A 25,260-nucleotide genomic window follows, 5' to 3' on the forward strand; every position below is an offset into this window, starting at 1 on the left:
ATGGGGAGATCAGGCTTGTTCTTGTCCATATTAGTCATTAACTGTATTGCGATACTCCTTTTCATCAACGGCTTTCTTCTCACACGAACCGAACTCCCTCACTACAGTCACTGTTCAGATGTATCTCAATCTCCTTGTGGGCATGTTCATACTTGTTGGACTAAACCTGCTGTTGTTCGTCTTCTCATTATCATCGTTCTAGATGCTCTGAGGTATATACATACATATATTATTATTATTACTACTACTACTACTACTACTACTTATCATGTGTTTTGATTTTGATTCTTTAGATTGATTTTGTTGCTCCCGGTACTTTCTTCCAAGGTAACCTTTTACTGATTTTAACAAACTATGACCTTTAGAGGTAAAGTTTTCTGTCAATCTTACAGAGAAGAAACCATGGATGGACAAGCTGCAAGTGCTACATAAACTTGCATCAGAATCAGAATTAAAATCAGGTTTGAATCTTTAAAGTGATTGCCGATCCACCTACAACAAGTTTGCAGCGTTTGAAGGTTAATCATAGCTCACAATTTAGGTTTCGGGGGTGATATAATTTTAATTGGGATAAATAAATAATTATTATGCAGGGTTTGACAACAGGTGGACTTCCGACTTTTATTGATATAGGGAATAGCTTTTGTGCCCCAGCAATTATGGAAGACAATCTCATACATGAGGTTTGATTCCGTTAGGAATTTGAGGAGATATTAAGAATTTGATCTTTATATACTTTCATTTATCTTTGTGTTTGCAGCTTGTTCATAATGGAAAACGAGTAGTGATGATGGGAGATGATACATGGACATAGTTGTTTCCTCATCACTTTAACAAGTCCTATATCCCTACCCCTCTTTTTTTGTTAAAGATCTTAATACGGTACCCTTTATTTTATATACATAGTTTTAAAGACTTACTGCATTTGATTATTCGAGATTTGTTTGGCAGGTGGATAATGGTTGCATCAGTCACCTAGTTCCAACCTTGTATGATGATGATTGGGATGTTCTTATAGCACATTTTCTTGGTGTGGTATGTATCTCAAAAGGTTTTATTATGTTTTTTAAAGTCTGTAAAAGTATCTGTAATTATATATGGTGTAGATTTGCTTTATTCGTTTAGGATCATGTTGGTCATATGTTTGGTTTGGATTCAGTTCAAATGATTGATAAACTACAGCAATATAATGAACAATTAGAGGTTTGTCCCGCAAATCAGGTTACATGAAATTATAGACCAATTACATATACACTCCTGAAAACTTGCTGAATATCATATTTTCACAACCATAAAAGTTAATATCAGATATACACATCCAAAATACTTCAAATTTCATATTACCTATTCCATTGAATACACTTTGTAATATAACCAATTGACCAATATACCCTTATCTTTGCACTCCAAACTCTCATGTTCTAGTGCAAGTTTTAAGAGAAGGGCAGAAATGTCATAAATCTAAAAATGGTTATATTTGTTATATTATTTATGTTGGGTAAAGTTGATATTACACCAAGTTATGAAGGAATTTATGAAATTATCCCTCAATTTATTATTAGTTATATTTTATGATGATAAATTTGATATTTGATGCCGACATTCTACTTCAGAAAGTTGTTGAAGTGCTACAAAGTCAGTCTGGTAAAGGCAATCTGCATGAAAATACTTTACTTCTTGTTATGGGTGTAATGGACAAACAGTAAATGGTGATCATGGTGGTGGGTCCCCTGAAGAGGTATCTACTCAGCATACTCTTAATCTCAGTATGCTAGAAAAATGTAGTTTCATGTCAAGCTAAGTAGTGACATAATGCAGGTTCAAACATCAATCTTTGCAATGAGCATGAAAAAGCCTTCATTTCCTATTCCATCAAAGTTTGACACCTCATCTTGTAAACTTGATCTGGTATGTGTACGCTATTTTATAAATTATTAAAATATTATTTGTTTGATAATTAATGATTTTAATTCTGATTATTATTTTTTATCCCAAATGTTAGTACTAATCTTCTTATTGTATTCACAGGATGGAAGAAATTTGTGCATTAGTTCTATTGAACAGGTCTAGTAGTCTATTGTGTGTGTGTGTGCGCGCGCGTGTTAATGATTTTGTGTTTTAGTTGTGTTGAAATCTCACTTAAGTTCATCTGCAGCTTGATTTTGCAGCAACAGTATCGGCATTGCTTGGAATCTCGTTTCCTTTCGGAAGGTGTGTTATGTTATCCATTACTTTTGTACTTAAAAGTACATTTATTGTAACCTCAACTTTTTATTTTGAAATGTATGACACACTACTGATTTTTGTTGACAGCATCGGTCGAGTCAATCCAATGTTGTATGCTTTAGTTACTCGTACATGGAATCTTGAAAGCTATGATATGATCAGTAACAACAGTCAATTAAAAATGGAAAAATGGATGCATAATTATGCCAAAGTGATGACCGTCGTTCGAGTCAATCAAAAACCTAATTATTCTAAATAGTTATAGCAAGTAGGGTATCGTATCACAAGGAGTATGTGGTCAATGTATTCGTGTAACAGATTTCTAATTATGAAGTGACTGGTTTTTAGTGCTGATCACACAAGCAATTAAAGTGAGTTTAGAGAACTAAGCAATGAACAAGTAAACGAATTTCAAACAGTTAACAAAGCAAATCACACCCGGGAATTCAAGTAAGCAACCAACGGTATCTCATTCAACCTAACTGATTAACTATTAACGATTAACTGAAAACTGATCAATCAGACAAAACCTTAGACATCAACAATTACTTTACACACGACACTGGTTATCAAACAGTCCTTGCCAGTGTGACTTAGTTAAGGGTAATTGTATGTTTTATCGTATTCAATCTAACCAAACAGTTATATGACTAATTATCTAGCAACTGGTAACAGATCGTTCAGACCAACGTAAACCTAAACCGACCGAACACTCAGAAATACCAAACATCAATAATCATATATTAATCATCAATAACAAAACACAAGTATTCATAATCACATGAGAAAAACTGTAAAAGGTTACAAACTATACATCCCGGGTGCGATTCTAGGAGATTAGCCGAGCCTAGACATCATTGAATCTTCGATATGGATGATAGGAACCATATGTATGGTCTTGACACGAGCTAGGATAGTGGAAATCGCCTTCTTGGACTGCTGGAATCGCCTCTTGGTCGTCAAAACGGAGTTGGGGTTGTTTTCCATGAAAGATATTATTTAACCCTAGTTTTCCCGTCTGCACCCCCCATCGCGATACGCGATGGGGTCTTCAATGGTCCATCGCGTATCGCGATGGACCAGAAAGTCAAAGCTTATTTTAAACCCCATAGTGATACGCTATGGGTCTTCAAGTGATCCCATCACGTATCGCGATGGGTCTCCTCACCAGCAAACATCATTAAACTTCTCGTTTCGCGTGTTGGACATCCCGGGTCTTCATTCCGTGCAACAACAGGTCCATATTGAGTACTTTAACGCCTGTGACCTGAAATCCAATAATACACGTATGAAGTATCGATAGTTCTAGAATAAACAGTTAAAACTAAACAATAAACGAACTAAAACATATACAAATTAACCGACCATCACATCCCCACACTTATCTTTTGCTTGCCCTCAAGCAAAACTCTAAAGCAAACATCGACCTCCATCATAGGTATGTAGATTATCGCCATTAATACTAGTAAGGTTTAAGGTAATACCCAGTTTCCCAGACTGACACTGTTTTTAGATTGACATTTCACAAATACTGTTAACTACTATAAAAACAATAGAGCCCCTCAGACAAGTGTACTTTGTTTCCGGTTAAGGCACACATGCTCATACCCCTCGTAATATTACATCTCTGCTCTCGGTTTAATATACGGACTAGCAAAAGATGTGTCAGTATCACTCAGCTCTCAGTATCACTCAAAAGTACATATTCATCCATCAAGCTGCTTTGGCACAAATGCAAATCAAGAGGTCTTTAAAGGGTTGTAACGGGGCCAGGTGTAAGGGTATGGAAGGGAAATATTTAAGTAGCTCAAACGATCTGACCCGACTTATTACAAAACATCTAAATAAACAAAACTACTGTACAACTAACTGACTGGTTATATTCATCTAAATAAGCAAACTAACAATATACTATTTCACAATTTTTTTAACATAAACGAACTTTAACGAACTACAGAATACATAACTGAATATAAACAGACATCTTTTTGTCTCTTTTTTTCCAAGTTTTAAGCATAATAACGTGATGCTTAACAATGGAACATATACAAATACAAGAACAAAAACAAAAACAAATACAGTTACAAATAAACCTAGTAAGCCGGATCGTCTCGTAACATAATGACAGGGTTAAACAAACGAAAAATAAGTCCAAAAAATGTTTTCTAAGGGACCCAACCCCCCGCCCCTCACATAAACCATCCTCATATGTATAATGTATGAGGCCTCAACCCCCCAGTACCCACACTCACGCTCATCCAGACGAGGCTCAACCTAGTTGCCTCTATCACTTTTGCATTTTGCCAACTACGATCCCGTAATCCATGAACATCAGTGAAAGCACTCAAATGATATGTGTGTACTATATATTATATATGTATTATATATACTTGGGTCAACTCACACACGTACCGGAGGAATAGGGTTGACGATATAAACATGTGTACATGTCCCCATGACTCGTTATCCCCGCCTAAACCACCCCATTTTCAACTTCTCGTTATAAAAACATTTGTGAGTAAGACTAATGAGAAGCTGAAAAACCAACCATAGCCAGAAACCTATGACTTGGCATTAATGGCAATAATTAACAGTTAACAACTTTGGTTTCTGAACACTCTTCGAGGTACCTCGGGCTAAAACTTTTCAAATTTCCCCAATCCCCACACTTGAGGTTTACATTGTCCTCAATGTAAGAACACTTAACATTGTCCTCAAAGTTAAAAATGATAAAATAATTAATGAATATTTGAGGGACGAAGTTGAAATTGACTTTTTGACTATTTCGGGGCTCATGTGTGGCGGTTCTACTAACAATTATACAATTACACTTTTAACGTTTAAAGTAATAAAAACAAAATAAATTATGAAACTGAAATCACCTGATATCAACGTGACTAGAGAAGGACCAGTCGGCTCGTGAACTCTCATAACACTCGTATACTCTCATCTCATCCAATTACCAAACTGACAATCGAACCTGCAAAATCTCGAGATGTGTAGAAGCAAGCTTCTCACAAGTGTAAGACATAGGTCTTTTAAGAGTTATGAAAATAAAAACTTGTTAATTTTATTAAAAAAATTACCGAGCCAAATTAATTCGTTTCATAATAAATTCTGTTAAATTACTTAAAAACGTTAAAAGACCTAACTCACTTTCGTAGGAATCACGATTGCATTAAGCGTATGCAACAAGCCCTGTAAACCCCCAGTAACCCAGGAGGACGAGTGGGGTCTCGTGAGGGTTTATAGTGAACTACACCCACAAAGTTCGATTACAGCAAAATATACAATTAAATCAAATACAGCAGCAAATAAAAGATATATAAATATAACGCCCAACCAGTTACCCATACATGAATCCCCAAAATATAATATAATATAATACAGACCATGATACTAATAAAAACAAAATAAAGTGAAAAAGGGAAACCAGAAAGCTACGGTGGTGGTGGATCATCAGCTGCCTCGTCCTGCGGGTCCACAGGCTGCTCCTCCATAATAGTCAAAGAGTCTGGGAGCGGTACATGCAAAGTAGTAAATAACAATCGAAAGTAGTAATCATAACGGGCCCCTTGGGCCCGCGTCTCCTCTCGCTGCGCCAGCTGCTCCTGCTGAATCTCCAACTGATATATCATCTGTAGTGTGACTGGCTGCTGCGGCTGTGAAGATGATGATGCCGATGCCTGTCTCAGCGGATGCTGCTGCTGAGGCCGGTCAATGCGCGGGACCCGAATGTGCTGACGATGAGTCGGAATCCCCCGCTAGATGGCCACGTTAGCTGTAGTACCCTCTGGTGGTGGTACCTGTGGTCCTTGTCGGACTGGGATGAGTACCGGTGGATCGTCATAAGTACATATCCCGATCCTCTGAGTGTCTGCCAACGGAAATGGCTCTGTAGCCGGGCCCAGAGTGAAGTAATCTACCGGATATCTATCAAATACACCCAATCTCTCTGCAATCTTGGTAATATACGGCCCCAATGCTAACTGGGCCGATGCACCATGTATACTCTGGACTCGTGCGAATGATGTAAGGAGCAGCATCGCGATGTTGGCCTCCCTGCTGTTGATCATGGACAGGAGGCACAATAAATCGAAGTTGCTACACTTATCGCGGCCTGAATGACGACCAACGATAGTGTAAGCAACGATACGATGTAAGTATCGGTGGACGGGTTCCTGATAGCAGATGCCACCACAAAACTCGAATGGGCCTCGTCCGCGATCTGCCCTCAAAACTGAGCCTGATCAGGCTCATTGAGCCAAAACTGTAGACCCTACTGCTGATGTGTCATGTATCCGCAAAAGCTCTGTAAGAACGCGGGAGTCTGAACATCCTCCCACGTGTAGAAGCTCGTCGCCACAGCGAAATCAAGGACCGACATCTCATACACATGTCGTCTGAGTGAGAACGACACGGCATGCGGCTCGTCGAAATCACGGGCGGTGTATGAGAATGTCGAGTAAAACTCGCGTGTGAGCTCGACATAGGAAGTCGAGTCACACTCGAGTACTGCCTGCCACCGATCCGACATCAATCCATGGAGTGTGGTATCTGCCTCCAGAGTACCCAATAAATCGCAATTAAACGTCCTCTTACGCAAAAGCTGCATACCTCTCATCCGCGTGTACCTGGTGTACTCCTCGGACTGATCATAAAATTTAAGCACCTGATGAGGCATGCGGTGTCCATCGCCCACGATATCCGCTCGCTCAACGCCCTCGATAATCGGCACCTCGTCACCATCGTAACGTATGGTGCGGGGCCCAGTCCTCTGTCTCTTGCGCTTCGAAGACGTTGATGCCACAAACATATCTGCAAAATCAAAACATGTAAGGTAGATATGTCAACGGTCACTGTGGTGACAACCGTATAGCATTTCGGTCGCGGTTGTCCCACAAAATTAAATAATATTAAAATATTAACTAAATATTAAAAATAAAAAAAACGAAAAATTCGGGGACACCCTGTGCGTATTTCTAACAACCAGATTAACCCGCCCGAATGGAGATTGAGTACGGGCGGATAATCTATTTTCAATTCAAAAGCATTAAATCAACTTATCAAGGTGTTCCCTAGACTCGACACAACTCGATTAACCACACACAACTAAACCGAACAAAACAAAATCAGCGACTCGAACTAGCTAAAACACAAACTTACAAACTATCTCGAAAATCGTGCAAAGCACACCAAAGATATGTCGATTCGTGTTTTGACATTTTAATAATGTTCACATAAATCGTTTAATATCAGACCGACACTATCATTAATTTTATAATAAAAATAATGATTTTTAACTGTGAACATCAAAAACCAGACTCGTCACATTGAACAATCTTGATTAATCACCCGAATAACCAACCCGTCAACCATAATCCCAAAATTAAGAAATAATAACCGCACCAATGTCCCGAACTACCATAACCCGTTAACTCAACCATGGGCTTAAGTACCATATCGTCCCGAAAATCCCGCCACCTAATTTAACAAACTAACACAACAACCTAATCTCGACAACCCATATCAACTTACACAGCTATCCGACAAATTGAATAACCGAAACACGTACCTCAATGTCGGGAATACAGATTGAAAGCAAAATAGATGACGAAGGCAGCGGTACTGCGGACGGCTTGGAGCGGTGGATGACAGCAGTGGTGAGGGTGGTCGGAGTTAGGTGGTGACTGTGAATGGTCGTGGTAGGGTAGAAGTGGTGGTGGTGTAAGGTGGTGATGGTGGTGTGGTTGATTGTGAAGGAGGTAGATGGCAGCGAGGTGACGGTGGTGTTGGTGTGTGGACGGTGATGGTGGTAGGGCAGTAGTGGAGCGTGGTGACTGTGAGAAAGTGGTGGGTGCGGTGGTGATTGAGTGGTGGATGGATGAGTGATGATGACGGTGGTTGGATGGTGGTGGTGAGTGGTGGCTGTGATAAACTCGCCGGAGAAGAAGAAAGAGGGAAGGAGAGAAGACGGGAGAAGGAAGAAGAAAAAGAAAGAAAAGAATAAGTTTAAGTATAAATCAATCGGGTCAAAAACCGACCCATCGCGTATCGCCAAATAGTTTTTAATTAGGGTTTCACCACATCGCGTATCGCGATGGGTAGATTGTGACGACATCGCGATACGTGATGACGTCACTAGCCAGAAGATTCCTACCTCCATCGCGATACGCGATGGAGGTAATAATAACCCATCGCGTATCGCAATGGGCTATGTTACAGCGAATTAATTTTTATAAAAATGCAGCTTTCGACATCCCAGCATCACCCCTGAACACGTTCTAATATTTAAAACACTTTTACATACCTGGAAAGACGTGCACTCAAATCAACGCTTACCAAACTCTCAATTCACCAACTCTTCAACGAGCTCCCCACACTTGGCATTTACTACACAATACTCGAGACGACAAATAGTACAAGACTCAATAAAAATAAAACAAACTGGACAGATACTTACAAACCTCGGGTTGCCTCCCGTAAGCCCTGAATTTAAAGTCTACAGCTCGACAGTGCTTCGAACTCAGTTATCTTCATAAACCGGTGAAGTCAATATAAAATTCACCGATTCCTCATCAAGCTCGTGTATGTCCTTCATCTCCAAATATGGCTTCAGTCTATAGCCATTTACCACTTGCCTCAAATGATCATCAAAATCTTCAATCTCATATTGACCATGATTTCCGATTCTTACAATCAAATACGGGCCTATCCACTTACTTTTCAACTTACCCGGGAAGAGCTTCATCCTCGTGTTGTACAACCACACTGGTTGACAAACTTCAAAATTCTTCAACCGGATATTAGCATCATGAACTTTCTTCATTTTCGCCTTGTAAGCGGACGCGCAATCGTATGCCTCGTCTCTCAACTCCTCGATCTCGCACAAAGCCAATTTTCTCGCTTTACCTGCATCATCATAATCCATATTGACCTGTTTAGTAGCCCAAAACGCTCTTTGTGCAATTTCAACCGGTAAATGGCAATCCTTTCCATACACAAGTCTATAAGAAGTGGTTCCAATTGGCGTTTTATAAGCGGTTCGGTAGGCCCATAAGGCATCGGTCAACTTGGTTTACCAATCCTTTCGGTCCGTCCGAACAGTTTTTTGTAAAATCTGTTTTATTTGCCTTTTGGAAACCTCAACTTGTCCACTCGTTTGTGGATGTTAAGGAGTTGCAATCCTATGATCAACACCGTATCGTTTAAGCAATTTTCCGAATTTAAAATTCCTAAAATGAGATCCCCCATCACTTATGATGGTTCGGGGAACTCCAAATCTCGAAAAAATATTACTTTGAACAAAATTGCAAATGATTGTGTGATCATTTGTCCTGGTGGCTATCGCTTCAACCCATTTAGAAACGTAATCGACAGCCACTAGGATATACAAATTACCGTGTGAATTCGGAAACAGGCCCATGAAATTGATCCCCTAGACATCAAAAATGTCAACAACTAGGATCGGGTTCAAGGGCATCTCGTCCCGCTTAGAAATACTCCCGAGTTGTTGACACTTTAAACAATGTGTCGCGAACTCGTGAGCATCCTTAAACAATGAAGGCCAAAAGGAACCACTCGTTAAAACTTTTCGAGCGGTTTTCTGGCCACTGAAATGACCACCACACGCAGACGAATGCACGTGTACCAACACTGATCTGACATCCTCCTCGGGTATGCATCGTCTGATCATCTGATCTGCACCAATTTTAAACAAATCCGGATCGTCCCAGATGTACTGTTCAGCTTGGGACATCAACTGTTTCTTCTTTCTCCTTGGCCAATGCTCTGGTAAATCACCTGCAACTTTAAAATTAACAATATGAGCAAACCAAGGATTTTGTGAAACTGCCAGGATATGCTCATCCGGGAAAGACTCGTTAATGGGCCCATCAGTGTTCCCATTTTCCACCATAATTCGGGACAAGTGATCTGCAACAACATTTTCACTCCCTTTATTGTCCCGAAACTCTAGATCAAATTCCTGCAATAGCAAAACCCATCTGATAAGCCTCGGTTTTGCATCCTCTTTATCCATGAGGTACCTGACAGCATAATGGTCAGAATATATAATAACTTTACTACCCCAAATATAAGACCGGAATTTATCTAGAGCATATACTACTGCTAGTAACTCCTTCTCGGTTGTGGTATAATTTAATTGAACATCCGAGAGGGTTTTACTTGCATAGTATATAGCAACGGGTTTCTTGTCAACCCGTTGACCCAAAACATCCCCGACCGCATAATCACTTGCATCACACATTATTTCAAAAGGTAAACTCCAATCGGGTGATTGCAAGATCGGGGCTTCAACTAATTTCAATTTCAAAATGTCAAAAGCCTTAGCACATTCATCATTGAAGTCAAACGGGGCATCCTTAAGCAATAAATTACATAAGGGTTTGGTAATGTCACTAAAACCCTTAATAACCCAGAAATGATCTAATGCCTTTGACATTGGTGGGATGAGGTAGAGTAGAAATGACTTGGATTTTAGCCCGGTCCACCTCGATCCCCCGACTCGAAACGACATGGCCCAATACAATTCCCTCTTGGACCATAAAATGGCTCTTTTCCCAACTAAGAACCAAGTTCGTTTCGACACATCTTTTCAAAAAATTTTCGAGTTGGTTTAAACATGACTCGAAAGATGTGCCGAAAATTGAAAAATCATCCATGAAAATTTCCAAAGACTCCCCCACCATATCTGAAAAGATACTCATCATGCACCTCTGGAAGCGGTTCCACCTGAACTGACCATGGTGGACAGTCTCCTCTCATAGCTGCGATCTCCATTTGTCTTTCCTCCTCTTCAGCAACTAGTATGTTTCCACCTGTAACCTGTCAAACAAAAAACACGTCTCCGCTGTGCCATCTGAGCTGACGACAGAGTCATATAGCGGGATGCACTCGTCAATGACATCAGCCATGAAGCACTCGTCATCGACCCGAGAATTATTTCCACGTGTGAAAACATTAATTCTCAACTTAAGGTTACCGAATGCCATGTCAACAGTACCATTTCTACAATTAATGTTGGCATTTGCGGTAGCCAAAAATGGTCTACCGAGGATAACCGTGGGCTGTTTGGTCCTCTCACCCGAAACATAATCGAGGACCAAAAGGTCAACTGGAAAGTAAAAGTCTTCCACGTTGACGATAACGTCAGTCAATACTCCTCGGGGCAGTTTCGGTGTCTGGTCAGCCAAGACAACCGTGGTGGCACCCGCATGAAGCGGGCCAAAATCGTACTGATCGTATAAACTGCCCGGGAGAACACTGATGCTAGCTCTAAGATCTAGAAGCGCCCGAGTCGTTTTAAAATCACCCACTTGAATGGGTATAATGGGCGTTCCCGGATCTTGTAGCTTGGGCGGAAGAGCGCCCGAAAGAATTGCACTCACATTATTGGTAAAATCAATCTGTTTAGGAATCTTATGACTCCTTTTCTGTGTGCACAATTCCTTCAAATACTTAGCATAGGCGGGAATTTTTTTTATGGCATCTAAAAGAGGGATGTTAATTTTGACTTGTTTAAACGTTTCCCACATTTCTTCTTGTTGCAGGCCTCGTTTTGATGTCGTCTTCGCCTTTGATGGCGCCAACAAAGCATCGGGATATGGAACGGTTTTCACCTTTTCCTTATCCTTAGAGTTGTTGGTGTCTGTAACACCCCGTAACCGCAGCGGAAACGTACACGGGATGCAACAGACACATCTGATATCAACAGCATTGCTTATAAAGAAAATACCACTACATTAATTTATAACATATTACATTGTTGCGAGTTTCGTTACTGTCTAGGTGTTACACACATATTTTACCGATAAGACATTAATAAATTCATTACAAAACATAGAGCAGCAAGCTTCCAACAGGTAGCACAGATAGTTAAGCACATATCAATCATTCCAACTTGGGCATACCTAGAAAACATGTAAAGAAAACGGGTCAACTACAAATAGTTGGTGAGTTTCACTATTTTAAATAAACACTGACAAATCATTTTAATAATCATTTATTAGCAATATAATCATGCTGGGAACTATGTTACCCCAAAACATTTCCATTAATCTTCTGGGAACTATGTTACCCCAGGACAATAATAACCTCTGGGAACTACGTTACCCCAGAACAATAATAACCCCTGGGAACTATGTTACCCCAGAACAATAAATACCCCTGGGAACTATGTTACCCCAGAACAATAATAACACCTGGGAACTATGTTACCCCAGAACAATAATAACCCCTGGGAACTATGTTACCCCAGAACAATAACAACCCCTGGGAACTATGTTACCCCAGAACAATAACACCTGATAAACAATTTATATATTCTGTGCATCAAACCATATATATATAAATATACAAGTATTTCCATACGATCGGTATGTACTTAAATACTTTAAATAAGACATGTTTTCCGCCCCGGGAAAATATATTTAAAAACAGTTCATTAAAAGGGGCTCGTGAAAACTCACCTTTTTGTGAGTCTGTGGGTAATACAATGAACAGCTACGTACCTGGATCTGTAATATAATATCTAGTCGTTACTATATAATTCCCATATCTTAAATACTTATTAATCGATACATCTGGGGACATTGTTAATCCAGTACTGTACTCGATCCGGGGACAATGTTAACCCCGTGACACTTCTAAGGACTCAGATTGTAACATTGCTTAGAGTTTGACAGTCAAAATTATCATTTTTATGTTTTCTTCGATTCGCGTGCCTAGCACGGTTATCCGTTTATTAAGTTTCAAAAAATGAGTTTGGTCACACCCGACCCAAAAATGGTGTTTGACTGTTAATTTAGTTAAAGTGATGAAATTATAGCTCGGTTTGACACCCCGTTTGGCCGCGGGGCCCGTTTCCGTCATTTAGGTGCCGGAAACAGTAAAATCGGGTAAAATTACCCAAATCATCCGAATTATTTTCGGATGATTTATTTTTACTTAATTTACTTAGTTTTATGAAAATGGTCCATTTTTAGGTTTTTTATATACCAGTCAGCTCGCTTATGCGAGTTTTGCAGGTTTACACGTTTTAAGCTTTAAATATTTGTTTTTATGTTCATTTTAGCACAAATAATTACCCGTTTAGTCTCGGGTCTTGAAATTTAGCACAAAACTTATTTTGACAGAAAGAAAATTTTACAAAATTTTCCAGATTTATTTTCCTAAATTTACATTTATTTATCTATTTTCAAACCTTTTTAATACACTAAATATGTCAAAAATACCAAAACACTTTAGAAAAAATCCCAAATTTTTCTGGGATGATCCTTGCCATCCTCATAACTCCCTGGAATTTTTCCAGAATTTAAAACTCATTTTTCAAGCCATTTTCACCCAAAACCGAGCTAGAAAGCCCTAGAACTCGTTTCACCGAAAAGCCTACTTAGACTTTTCCAACTGAGCTCAAATTTTGTGGGTGACTTTTATATGTTATAAAAAACTTATCTTAAATTTTCCAGAATTTTTCATCATGTTTAGCTATTTTTCACTATTTTTGGCCAAAACCGAGCATTAAATTCACCAAATATTCATCTTTTATCCAAAAATTACCAAAAATTCACAGATCTCATATTTTCATGTGTAGATCATCTCTGTGAAATTTCGTGACCCGACTCTAAGCGTGCTACAATCTGTCCAAATTTCATATACACACGAAAACCGAACTATCTTGTGTTTTCTAGCTTTAGATCGCAAAGATCTTGGTTTCTAGCCTTTGCTAGCCGCTAGATACAACACTTACAAGCACAATAACACTATACCAAGCAAACTATACCAACAATCAAACCATTTCTTTCATAGTGTCGGTTTTTATGTAAAAACAAAGGTTTTAACCGTAAAAATCCGTTCTCGACTCTTTTTACTCATTTCTTGGACCAAGATCCCTTGTATAACATGTATACATCTCTTGATCATGCAAGAGTCGGTTTCATCTCGGACTTTTACCCGTCTTTCACATGGAAAACTCATTTTACACGATTTCAACCGTAAAATTTCGTTCTAAACACTTTTAACTCATCACTTGGATCAAGATCCTTTGTATAACTTGTATACATCCCTTGATCACACGAGAATCGGTTCCATCTCGGGTTTTCACCCATTTTTCACATGAAACTTCCTTTTCTCAAGATTATAGAGTTAGAAACAAGAATCAAGCATTAAAAACATGTTTTATACCTTCAAATCTTTGGTTGGAGATCAAGAAATTGGATGGATGTTTGAAGATTTGAGAGAGTTTGAGAGAGTTTTGTTGTTAGAAAAAGAAAAAATGGAATGATAATAATAATAATATGGACCGATCGGTCCTATTAGGGTGGGGGGGGTGGGGCCCTCTCATCAATTCTAGGCCACATATCCAGATTACGCAATCTGGATAATGTTGTGGATAGTCTGGTTCAGTTCGTCTCTCGTTTAAACGCGTACTTCGGCTTAAAACGAGTCTAAAATGGTCGTTTTTCGGGTTAAAATAAAATTTACATAAAACCGACTTAAAAACTTAAACCATGACATTTATTGACTTAAAACATCATATTAATAATAATTATGCATCTTTTTCGGCTTGATTGATCATCTCTTGCTTGGTTTGGTATTAAAGGTTCCGTTTAACGTACCGACGTATCATTAAATCGAAATCCTTTTTTCTGTGCTATAATTCACTTATCCCGAAGCCTTAATGCTTCGTAAACATTACTAAACATCATATATTTCGTCTATAGCGTAATTCCCGATCCGTTCGGGTTTCAATAACCGATCATTGGTTGATCGTAATTCCAATACGATTCACTATATAATTGAGTATGATTCATACTGTGAACCATATATATTCGTATAAACGTGCTATAACTCATATAATCAATATTAAATAACACGTAAATAGTATATTCCGGCTAGGGTATACCTGGATTTGCCGGAATCGTTACAGTGTCATCCTTCGGAACCGATTTGTTATTTTTAGTTTCACTTTTATTAGGTTTATTTAGTTCAATCGGTTCCGGCTAGTCATCACTGACGAGGGTTTCATCAACTTCCTCCACCACCCCATCAACCAATGGTGGTGGACCCCCAACCTGGTTATCATATTTCTTACCATTACGTAAAATACTTACCTGGTTGACGTGCTTTTTCGAACTTGAACTGTGATGATTCGGGTTGACTGTGGTGTCGCTCAGAAGTTGGCCCGCATTCTTTTGTAATTTTGCCATTACTGAAGCAAGCTGACCAATTTGCTTCATCATTGCCTTTGACGATTTATCCCGTAACTCGAACTGTTGTTTCGTTTCGGTTTTATGATCAGTCATGACTTTCAACAACGCGTCCAACTTCGAGTGTACTGACTCATCCGAATTACCCGAGGAACCTTTCTTCTGTTCCTGATTACCCGAAGAATATCCGCCCTGGTTACCGTCTCTGTTATACCCCCGATTCTGATTACTCGAACCCTGCTGATAACCGCTCTGACGGTAATTACCCTGCGATCTGTTCTGGCTCGATCCCTAAAAGTTCGGGTTCAACTGAGAAGACGCGTTCCCATAACGAAAATTCGGGTGGTTCCTCAGGCCCGGGTGATATATGTTCGAATTGAACCCTTGGCCTTTGGAATCCACGTAAGTATAATTGACCTCCTCGGTATCATCTTCCTCGTCATCATAAAACTCGAGGCAATTTTCTACCTTATGCCCGAGTTCACCACAATCTTCACAAACCGGGAATTTAACACCAACTTTCCCGACCTCTCTCTTCTTACCCTTTTTTAACTCAGCCAGTTCACGTTCCAACTCAGTAATTCTCGCGGACTCACTCGCGACTGACTTAACGGATTTTGATGAATTACCACGTCTTCGTCTTTCAGCTGCTGCTTCTGCCTTGGAATCTTCATACATAAATTCTAAAAATTCCCAATCATCTTCCTCGGGATGATTCAACAACTGATCATTACACGAGGCCTTAAGATGCTTTCGGTCCTCGTATGTCAAACCATCAACGAAACACTTTACCAGTTCCCACAGTTCGATCTGGTGATGTGGGCATTTCCTGATCATGTCTTTGTACCTGGTAAAGGCTTCATGAAATAACTCACCAGGTAACTGTGAAAAGTGACGAATGTCGGAACGGGGCTTGGTAGTCTTCGACTGTGAATAAAACTCGTTTAAGAAAACTTGTTGCATCTCGGCCCAATTTCTAATACTATGCATCGGCAGCGAATTAAACCATAATTTTGCTTTGTCTTTTAACGAGAACTAGAATAACCGCAACCGGACTTCATCCTGATCGAACGTACCATCACCAATAGACCCGAAAATAGCCGAAAACTCGGTTAAGTGTGAATACGGGTCTTCCGAAGCCATCCCGTTGAACTGAGGAACGATGTTGATGTAGGATGGTCGGGACCTGAAAGTTTGCCATCCCGACACTCGTTCCTGTGGAACCAACGGGGATGCTCTGTCTGAGATAGCCGGTCTGAACCGACTGTTAACACCATGAGCTGGGGCTATGTAATTTCTCATATGCCCCCTGGGGTTTCCCATACCGCCCCAGTTAACTGGAATACCACGAACTCTATCGGGCCGTTCCGCCCGATTTACCCTTTCTCGACCTCTCCCGTTTCTGTTGTCTGCTTCAGCCCGTCTTCGTTTAACAGGCTCCTCCACCTCATCTTCATAATTATTATCACCCTCAATCTCTGGTCACCAACCTCGTTCTCGGGCTCAACCACCCGATTCCACATAACCCATCGATCTACCTCATCATCAGCTGCCCGAAAACCTTCATCTCCATTATTATCTTCAACCTCATCCTCATCTTCAGTCGGAACACTTGGTTGAACATCGTCAATATTTATCCAAACTCGGCGGTTGGGGTTATTGTTTGGAGCCGATGGTCCTGCTTGGTCAAAGTTGAGGTTTAGGTTTCGGTTTAAGTTTCGGTTTCGATTTTGGTTTCGGGTTCTAGAAGCACGAGCTGAGTTGTTTTGAGCATTTTGGTTGTTTTGCTCGTTCTAGTTATTGAAAATTGGTGGTGGAGGCATGTTTTCTGGGTGAAACTGGTTATTCTGTGGGAGTGGGTTTTGGTTTTGGTTCTGGTTTTCGTTTTGGTTCTGGTTTCGGTTTTGGTCTTCCATCTCAGAATTTCTGTTTTGTACTCGGTTCTGCCGAGCTAACCTCTCGATTTAGGGCTCGTAAATTAACGGAGATTGTCGTCCCAAATGGCGGGTGCGCATAAACCTGTAATCTGCACAACTAACACAACCCGCGTAAAATGAAAAAATACAAATAAAATAAGGTAAAATAAAATTTAAACAAAAAACTCAAAATTAAAATAAACACGAAAATCAAATAACAAGAAAAACAAAAAGCGCACTAACTCCCCGGCAACGGCACCATTTTGATGACCGTCGTTTGAGTCAATCAAAAACCTAATTATTCTAAATAGTTAGAGCAAGTGGGGTATCGTATCACAAGGAGTATGTGGTCAATGTATTCGTGTAACAGATTTCTAATTATAAAGTGACTGGTTTTTAGTGCTGATCACACAAGCAATTAAAGTGAGTTTAGAGAACTAAGTAATGAACAAGTAAACGAATTTCAAACAGTTAACAAAGCAAATCACACCCGGGAATTCAAGTAAGCAACCAACAGTATCTCATTCAACCTAACCGATTAACTATTGACGATTAACTGAAAACTGATCAATAAGACAAAACCTTAGACATCAACAATTACTTTACACACGGCACTGGTTATCAAACAGTCCTTGCCAGTGTGACTCAGTTAAGGTTAATTGTATGTTTTATCGTATTCAATCTAACCAAACAGTTATATGACTAATTATCTAGCAATTGGTAACAGATCGTTCAGTCCAACGTAAACCTAAACCGACCGAACACTCAGAAATACCAAACATCAATAATCATATATTAATCATCAATAACAAAACACAAGTGTTCATAATCACATGAGAAAAACTGTAAAAGGTTACAAACTATACATCCCGGGTGCGATTCTAGGAGATTAGCCGAGCCTAGACATCATTGAATCTTCGATATGGATGATAGGAACCATATGTATGGTCTTGACACGAGCTAGGATAGTGGAAATCGCCTTCTTGGACTGCTGGAATCGCCTCTTGGTCGTCAAAACGGAGTTGGGGTTGTTTTCCATGAAAGATATTATTTAACCCTTGTTTTCCCGTCTGCACCCCCCATCGCGATACGCGATGGGGTCTTCAATGGTCCATCGCGTATCGCGATGGACCAGAAAGTCAAAGCTTATTTTAAACCCCATAGCGATACGCTATGGGTCTTCAAGCGAGCCCATCGCGTATCGCGATGGGTCTCCTCGCCAGCAAACATCATTAAACTTCTCGTTTCGCGTGTTGGACATCCCGGGTCTTCATTCCGTGCTACAACAGGTCCATATTGAGTACTTTAACGCCTGTGACCTGAAATCCAATAATACACGTATGAAGTATCGATAGTTCTAGAGTAAACAGTTAAAACTAAACAATAAACGAACTAAAACATATACAAATTAACCGACCATCACAAAGTACCGTGTGTCAATTCTTGGCAGGTAAAGAACATTTTTAAAATTGTTAGCATGACAAATATTCTTGAAGTTTTGAATACCATAAATATCTTTTGTTCTTCTTCCTAATATTTAGCTTCACATGTAGGTGAAGAAATACATAGATGTTTATACAGATTCATCGGTTATAGGATTCTCAATCGATGATTTAAAGCATGTGCAAGAAATGTATTCTCAGGCAGTCAATTGGTCAACAGATTCCTTGCATGATGGCATGTCATCATTTGATGCTCTGAAAAAGCAAATAGATTTATATTCTAATTTTCTGGCAAGTGTTGCTGACCTGTTACGAACTAAGTTCACAGAATTTGATCTAAGGAAGATGGGTATTGGTTTTAGCATATTATTGGCATCCATATTCTTTCATTTATTTGTCATCAAGCGGGTTGATGACATGTACATAACCGATTTTCACTACCATGAAGTTAATACTGTTTCATTTGGGATGGTTGTTAGTTGCATTATAGTGGCCGCACGTGCATGTAGCTTCTTGTCGAATAGTTACGTATGTAAGTCCTGACTGTGATTTTATATTTTCAACTTTTGTTCTCTTACTTCGATCAATGGTTGACTCGTTTTTTCTGAAACAGTGGAAGAAGGAAAAATGACGAGTTTTCTTTTGGCCTCTATTGGCATGCTGGTCTTACGCCATTCAATCATGACAAAAAAGATGATATCTGAAGTAAGTATTCAATATGACATAGGAATTCTCAAATAGATATGGCCTTTATTCATTTTATTTATCTACATTTTTAGAGGTGGGCTAGGTGGCAATGCCGAACCGTTTACTTGTGCATGGGTCAATACGGTTTATGTTTTATCTCTAAATCAAACTAGCTTAAAATCAACAAATTAGCTTAAATTCATATAACTTGGCTTAAAATCAAATAAACTGGCTGGAAACATGTTAAATGGGTTGAATCAGGTCTGTAAATGAACTTAACGTTCAGTAAACCTTTTAGTGGCTGGTTCGTTTATTAACCCATTTCCTCCGGAAACAACTCTTGGCAACCCGATATTTAAGGAAGCACAGCTAACCTAAGCGGGGGCAGAATCAATGACCCAAGATTTGGGAGTCAAGGAACTGGAAGACAGACACACGGTGGACTGACCTCTTTAGGCAAGAGAGGCGGTAGGAAGAGAGCCATTAGAAAAAATAAAATAAAATGATATGAATCAAATATCTGAGTTCTGGGTTAATAAACGAACAAGCATGAACAAAAAAATTTGTTCATTTAGTTAAACGAATGGGAACATGAACACATTTATTGTTCGTTCATTTAAATTCGTTTATATCCATTTAAAGTTTTTTTGGCCTATTACAACTTAGTCTAGTTTTAGTAACTTTTAGGTTCAACACATTGTTTTCCACGTTACCTTAAAACTATTTTAGTCTAGTTATACTTGTACATCTATTTTTCGTTCGCTAACTTTCGTAAAGCCTTCTTTTATACCGTATAAGATTCATAAAACCTCTAAGTCATATTATTGATATTAGTTTTTTTAATCATATTTGACGCACTATTCATCAATAAAATTTGTAGAAAAATTTTTCTGGTACAGCACAACACGACGCATACAAAAAGACCCGTTTTGACCTATTACCCGGCCCACCCATTTCCGACCTCCAATTTTTGCTTATCAAGTAATATATGCAGAATATATTCTCATGGGTTGACTTTTTGTTGTTTACAGGCTGCTGCACTTGTTTTATTAATATTCATCTTAAGATACGTAATTGAAGTCGGTCTATCAAAGCAAGATTCCCCTAAAGAATCAGAGTTTCAAAGATGGGCGTATGCAGCTGACTAATTTCCAATACTACCCTTGATCATATTAGCATTCCTACTCTACAAAAGCATATCAAGCAACTCTTGTAACCGTCTTCCGAAAGTAGTTATAGGAAGCATATTTAGCTATGTTCTAGTTGCATTGCAAGTCACTTTAGCAAGTAGTAGCTTATCACATATGATACCACCCGTATTTGATGGGATCAAAGGCAACTTTATTCCTCGTGCAATATATGTTACGGGTATTGCACAACTATTGTCCCTTGCGTTTTTCCAGTTATTTGAAGAAGACAAAAGTTCAAAGTGGGAAGAAATAATATTAATGAAAGCAGTTGCTATGTTATCTGTTTGGAGCTCCACTCTTGTTATATTGTCCAGAAAACAAGGACCCTGGATTGCTTTGGCATCAGTTATTGGAGGTACCTCGGGTTAAACTTTGGCCCAGTTACTTGTAAATGAGAGTGGATTTGGTTGTTTTTTTAGGCATATAAAAATAGTTGCTTTTAAATTGACTTTTCTTATATTATGCAGGCTGGCTGATAACGAGGTTGAAAGGTCTGGACCAGGATTATAAGAACGGTTCAACTGGTCTGTTAGCTCGTTATTCTTCTTCTGTTGCACAGTGGAGCTTTTTAGCATCATGTTTCTTCTTTCGCACTGGTCATTTGCAGCAAGCAATTATATAAAATACTTATTATTTATGTATTTTTTATGATTTTTAGAAGTTATTCTGTTGTGGAATTCATACTTTTACAAAAATTTGGTTTACTGTTATTTATGGACTGCTGATTCGGGTTATGCCGTTATGGTTTATCCAACGGGTCACATGCTCTGATGCTCAACTTTAGCTAAAAGTGAAACGGGTCAATTGGGTTGAATATGTTTTAAGTCTCCTAAAGTATATTGTTTTATCATAAGAGATCAATCTTAAAATAAGATAGTTTCTGTAGCCATTATTAGCTATCTATAAGAATAAGTTGAAAAAAACTTTGATGGTCAACCTTGTCCAGCCCGACCCATTTTGACTTGTAACAAAAGCAGCGCGTTTGGACCAAAACCCATTATACAACCCACCCATTTTACTACCTATAAGTTACTAGAACTGACCGAAGCTTGTTACTGTATGCAGGTGTGCTTCTGATGGCTTTCGGTATGTTGCTGCGTTCATTGGATTAGTCCATTTTCTTTTATTTTTGTTAACCATTACTTAATTTGAGTATTATTATCTTGGAAATATTATTGGCGTATAATAGAGGTGTAAACGAGCCAAATCCTAGCCCGGCTCGATTAATTTACGAGAGCTCGCGCTCAAGGTCGGCTTGTTTCGAGCTCTATGCCTAACGCTTGGGTTCAACTCTTTAATAGTATTTCAAGGTTCTACTTGGCTCGTTTATTATTTTTCAAATATTTAATTATTTTTCTATATAATATATAGGGTTTGGATCAAATACAAATTAAATTAACGTGCTAAATGTGAGAATCAAGTAGTGTAATTATATATACAACATAGTGTAATTATAGTGTAGTGTAATTACATAATTACACTACTTGATTCTCATAGTTAACACGTTAATTTAACTTGTATGTTAACTTTCCCCATAATATATATCATTTCATGCGTAGTTATAATATAGTTCATCTATATAAAAGTATGTGTAAAATTTAGTTATGTTTATCATGGCTTTATGTATAGAATGAAATTATTATATTTATATAAATAATAGCCTCGCGAGCCTAGTCAATCTCGGGATGTGAATCCTGGGCCAATCTTGTTTATTAAATGAACTCCAATTTTGGCTCGGGCTCGTTTAAGCTTGGATTGTTTCGAGCTTTTAGCGAGCCGATCTCAAGTAGCTCAATCTTTACGCCCCTACTTGCAATTTCTCTTTTCATTAAGCAGCCTTGTACGCCCTGTCTGTGGTGCGCGCATATAATGTATATATGTGTGAACCCTCAGGTGGGCAAAAGTAAAATTGCACTAATTTTAACGTTATTTTACTAATATCGTGAAAATAACGTTAAAAGTGGCAGCAGGTTAATCAGGCATCATGTGATGGCGTTGATAGTCGAAAGACAAGGGTACATGCACCAATCAGTCGGTGTCCTGATGATTGAGTGCTATGTGCCTTATGTCCAAGGCTTGATGCAAAACTACTATCGAGTCGGGGGTCTCACCGGAAGCAGTCTCTCTTCCTACGGGGTGGAGGTAAGGCTGTCTACATCTTACCCTCCTCAAACCCTACCATGGCTTTGCTATTGGTGAGATATACTGAGTACGATGATGATGATTAAGCATCCTTTGATAGAGATCTTATTCTAGTTTGTTACTTAAAAGTCTATCTTAATTGTGGGAGGGGGTAAGTGTAATTTCTATTTCTATAAATAATAATCAATAGTCATTTAGGGGGGGGGGGGGTAAGAAGAGTTATTACATAGTTGTTAGGCTCATTGCAGTAGCATGAGAAGGCATAGCCCTGGACCACTTCGGTGGTTAATTACCCAATCATAGATCCTTGAGATCATCTTCTTCAATTCAATATAGTTTACACTTTTGATTTCATCTTTTCTATACTTCCTAATCTAGTATCTATCATCCTTGAAAGGACTTTTTTTTACAATATTTTCAGGTTTGATGAATTTACTATAATACCCCAAGCCATGCTTCTAACAATCGAGACATATGGTTTTTCTCACATTCTTCCAGCTCTTGGACTTCCATTTCTCGTTGTATATAGACGCATGTCTAACAAAACTAGGCAGACAAGGGAATCGTTAATCCAGTTATTTCAGGTTAAGTTTTTATTTTTATTACTTTTATCTTTTTCAGTTAATCTTTATTGAGCCGGTGTTTAGTAATAGTTCCTTAATCCTTCTAGTACAAGTTTATCTGATATATGGGGTTATCATGGCTGTTACAACCGCATTCACTGTTCTCTCTGTCATGATACAAAGACGGCATTTGATGGTATGTTGGTTAAATTAGGGGTGCTAAAAGCGTTGGGTTTGGCGGGTCGAACCTGAAATATGACACAAACAGGAACACGAAAAAAGCCCGAAAACCATGTCAGACTTGTGATCCCAAACATGGCACGAATATTCGTGGTTGACATCAAGACAACCTGTTTAACCTGGAAAAAAACTTTTCGTTTTGAAAACTAAAAAATTACAAATTCACAAAAAAAAACAAGTTTAAATGTGTTACGACAAAGAGGTTCAGTCTACTTGATCTTAATCCATTTAGCTAAATGTGTTATTGGGTTCGACTGGAAACTCCTCTTTAGATTAAACTAAAACATGGGAATTTCATGTTGGGTCCGTGTCATGTCATAAATTCACATTTAAAATCTGTTTGACTTTTCAGGATACACGGATAAATTTGCCAATTTGGATATAATTTCATGAAAAAATTTCAAATCATTTTACTATAACTGTAAAGTGTAAACTAATAAATTGCAACAATTTAAAAACGATGGGGCTAAATTTGTGACAATCTAATTCCATTTTGACTTTAGTAAACAATAACTTTGACTTGAAAGTCACTATTGCGCAATAGTTAAGTTTACATAGTTATTTAACTGCTTCAAATCTGTGTGCCTGCAGGTATGGGGATTGTTTGCTCCAAAATTTGTTTTTGATGTTGTAAGACTTGTATTGACAAATGCATTAATTTGTGTTTCTTCTGTCATATACTTTGTTCGGAATAGGTCAGTAAGAAAGATCAATTTATGGTGTTATCATAACATAGCTTATAATATTTTTTGTAAAACAAATTGTTAGTTAATTTCATTAATCTTTCTTTGTCTTTTTATTATTTATCATCATATGAATACAAATAGTTTTGGAGATTGTGTGAACAAATTTGATGCTTGGCTTTCATTTGTAGACAAGTCAAAACACCTTTTATAAGCTCCATCACACGCATTTGGAATCCATATATCTTTCTCTTGGCTTGTAACCCCTTTTCTCTTCAGGTACTCATTGCCGTCTTATTGAGGTGTTACAATCACAACTAACGGCTAACTACCACCGTTGTCTCATAGGTTTTCCTAGTGAAATTATTTTAGCATTTTGTGTTTGTGACGAATGTAAAAGTACACTTTAAGCTATCATGATAATGTTGTTTTTAAATCATTAATACAAACACCACAGCCACCAAAGAAACATTACTCGCAAAATAGTCCCCCTACTTGTTTTTAACAAGTTAACATAAATTGACTAGTGAAATTGACTAAATTCGCACTAAAACCTAAACCTGAATGATAAAGATAAAAACAAATGTTGTATACCTAAACTTATTTTCATTGCTCCAACGAAACTAACATCTTTACTAGTCAATTTTGTCAATGATGATGAGACTATTTACCGATCGATAATACTAATTATTAAGCTAATCCAAGAAATTAACTTTGCACTTAATTTCGAGTTAGTCATTGGTGGATACCATGTCATCATAGTCTAAATTCAAGATTCAAAAATAAATTAAACCTCTTGAAACTAAAATGAATGTTTAAAGGAATTTGCATTAACTTCTTATTCCTCAACTTCTCGTTTGTTTTTATAAATTATATGCTATGTCACTATATAATTCACTAGGTTAGAAACCCGTGTATTACACCACGGGTTTGAAAAATTAA

The 25,260-nt window shown here is 38.4% G+C and overlaps 1 pseudogene; it reads left to right on the plus strand.

Annotated features, from left to right (window-relative positions):
* LOC143601250 (GPI ethanolamine phosphate transferase 3-like) lies at positions 1-24,619 on the plus strand (annotated as a pseudogene).
* The last annotated feature ends 641 nt before the right edge of the window (positions 24,620-25,260 follow it).

The sequence above is a fragment of the Bidens hawaiensis genome, unplaced genomic scaffold, assembly GCF_021521415.1.
Source record: "Bidens hawaiensis isolate Kalapana, Puna unplaced genomic scaffold, B.hawaiensis_p1.1 tig00055978_1, whole genome shotgun sequence".
Taxonomy (NCBI): domain Eukaryota; kingdom Viridiplantae; phylum Streptophyta; class Magnoliopsida; order Asterales; family Asteraceae; genus Bidens; species Bidens hawaiensis.